Source organism: Sorex fumeus, unplaced genomic scaffold (assembly GCF_029834395.1).
Source record: "Sorex fumeus unplaced genomic scaffold, SorFum_2.1 ptg000003l, whole genome shotgun sequence".
Classification (NCBI taxonomy): Eukaryota; Metazoa; Chordata; class Mammalia; order Eulipotyphla; family Soricidae; genus Sorex; species Sorex fumeus.
Window position 1 is genome coordinate 25,161,174 of NW_026606060.1, and position 2,962 is coordinate 25,164,135.

A 2,962-nucleotide genomic window follows, 5' to 3' on the forward strand; every position below is an offset into this window, starting at 1 on the left:
TCTAAGATCCATGATAATTACCTATCCTCTGGAACACAGCCCTATTGATTGAGTTGACAAAAGCAAAAGAAAGCAAGCAAACCATACATTTACTTTTAAGATACAATTCAGAGAGAATATCCATCACCCCACCCACATTTCATCAGTACAGCAAGTCACACGTTAAATTTGTTTTACAGGGTGGAAATGTAAGATGCTTTCACAAAAGAAGCTCTGAAAGGAGACAGCAAATATGTGTGAACAGTTATATAAACTGTCAGAGATAAGCATTTTTGATAGCTTTTATAGCTTAGCAAAGCAGTTTCTGTTGACATTTTTTACCTTAAATAACTAATTGCTTCAATGGCATATACCAGAAAGGAAAATTTATGTTTCTAAAACATAAATCAGAACAGAACAATATATGCTATCAAATGTTTAGAATTGAAAATAGGCAAGTTGAAAATGTGCAGGGAAGAACAGAATCTGACTGTCTCTTCATTAGGATTAAAATAGAATTTAATTTCTATTAGCCAATTTGCCAAACAAAATATTGGCATATTTCTTTATCAGATCAGATAAATGCTATGTCTGATTTTAATGTCTTATACATTTGGGGATTAATAGTGGGTTATTGGGACTGGGTGCTATCAAAGGCCTTTAGCATATCTTTTGCAGGTCAGAAGTTTGATTTAACCCTCAGTATCACATAACCCAGAATATGACTGGGTGTGACATCCTCTCCCAAAGGACTATTTGCTAATAATTATTTTGAAGAAGACTGTATAGGGAGACAATTTTATATGTTATTTCTGATATTATTTCATAAAATTTGCTTTGATATAAGTTTAAAAGGGGGTATGGAGAATTTATACACCTACTGTTATTTTTTTTTGGAGCCACAACTGCCAGTGCTTGGAATATGCTAATGGCTCTGCACTCAAGGATTACGCTGGCTGAGACTTAATTACCATATGTGGTGTCAGGGATTGAACCCGGATCAGCCAAGTGTAAGGCAAGAGCCTTACCTGCTGTGCTATCTCTCTGGTCCTAATTTATACACTTTTATAAACACTTCTTTTTTTTTTCACCAGAAATAAAACTTTTGTTACCAATGACCATCTGAATTTTAAGCAGATTCTTGAACTGGCAGTTCATACCTATCTGCCCATTCTACTTTAGAGCCTGTCTCATCTCCAGTAGCTTTTCCAGAACTGCTACCTTCACCGTGAAGCTCCATGAGTTTTCCCAATTCAAACGTAGGTTTCTTCAGCATTTTTACGTTTCTAACAAAGACATCATAAAGTGGGTAAATAGACTAGCAAGCCTTTTCTATGTCTTTCCCAATGCTGTCTGGAGTCAATTTATTGACCAACTCTTTTAAGTCATTTGTCTGCACCTCTCGAGTCATGATCTCCATTATCTTCTTCCGAATCTGGTGAACCTGCTGATGCTGAGCATAAGAGGTCTTCCAAATCTGGTTATTGCACTTCTTAGTTAAATCAACACAGAATAGATGAAGCAAATAACCATTGGTAGTCTTGACATCAACGTGAGCCTCAATCATGGTCTGTCATTTTTTGACCATGGAGCACATTTTGTCATGGGTGAGGTCCATGCCATGGAAGTTTGTCAGGCAGTTTTTGCCCTGAACATCCTCCATAATCAGCTTGAATTTCCTAAAAGCAACTTCATCATTCTGCAGGTCAGCAAGACTCACTTCAAATACACAACCCTTGAGGCCATCGGATGCAATTTTGGTTCCCAGGGTTCTGGTGACAAGCGTTTTCCCAATATTTCTTATATTAAATATTGCAGGTGCTTTCATGTCATAACAGTCTTTCTTAGAAAATGGATCAACCACTTTCTTCTTAGCTCCCCTTTTGCCACCTTTGGTAAGGCCCTTTTTTTTGCCAACCGCCATGGTGCTACTCCGAGAGTCAAAAAGCACACTTCTATAAACACTTCTTAACAATATATTTTTACAAAGCAATGGTTAGATCTTAAGAAGTTTGAAACAACATTGGGAATTTATTTGTATCTGAAGGAACATATTCACATACTCATTTATCTTCATCTGAGGTAACTTTAAATAAATCATATTAATAATTAAAAACCCTAAGTAATTCTGCAAACTCATCCTCAGTTTTGGATCCATTCATCTTCAATCATTTTCTTACCGACATTGGACAGGGTAAAGATGTTAAAGTTGATCACTTTAGCTCTAACAATATTTTAATCTTTGTCTTATTTATTAATAGATTTATTTATTGAGGGGCTGCATAAAAGTAGGATGGGTAGGATGCTTGCATTGTTGTTGGCCAAACTCAGTTTCATTTCAGACCATGTTTGGTCCTTTGAGCCTGCAAAAGTAATCCCAGAGCATCAGAAGCAGAAGAAATATCTGAGTATCTCAGGGTGTGGCCAAACATCCCCACAAAATTGATAGATTGATTGATTAATCCATAATAAAATGGTAGGTTAAGCTTGTCTCAAAAGATACAGATACAGTTTGTAAATGGCAGTAAGTTCATTTTAAGAAATTTGCTTAAATATTCATGAGAAAAAACATGTTGATGACAATAAAAAATCATGTAATTACTAGCAAATATGATAGTATATGACCTTACTTAAACATACGCTCTTGAAAATGGTGTATTATAGTTGAAAGTAGCATTGAATTCATTGCTTACAGAATGGCTACACCAATCCCTCCACCTTGGAATGGTAAGGTAAAGGCCCTCCCGTTGATCATTGATTTGCTTGAGCGGCCCAGTAACGTCTCCATTGGAGACTTTGTTGTTACTGTGTTTGGCATATCGAATACGTCACAGGGAGCTTGCCAGGCTCTACCATGTGGTGAGATACTCTCAGCAGCTTGCCGGGCTCTCCAAGAGGGCCGGAGGAATCGAACTCGGGTTGGCCATGTTGGCTGCGTGCAAGGCAAACGCCCTACCGCTGTGCTATTTTGCCTTGCACGCAG

General features: G+C 37.4%; 1 pseudogene; it reads right to left on the minus strand.

Moving 5' to 3' along the window:
* Positions 1 to 1,266: 1,266 nt before the first annotated feature.
* On the minus strand, positions 1,267 to 1,903 carry LOC130026587 (40S ribosomal protein S3a-like; annotated as a pseudogene).
* Between the last annotated feature and the right edge of the window lie 1,059 nt (positions 1,904 to 2,962).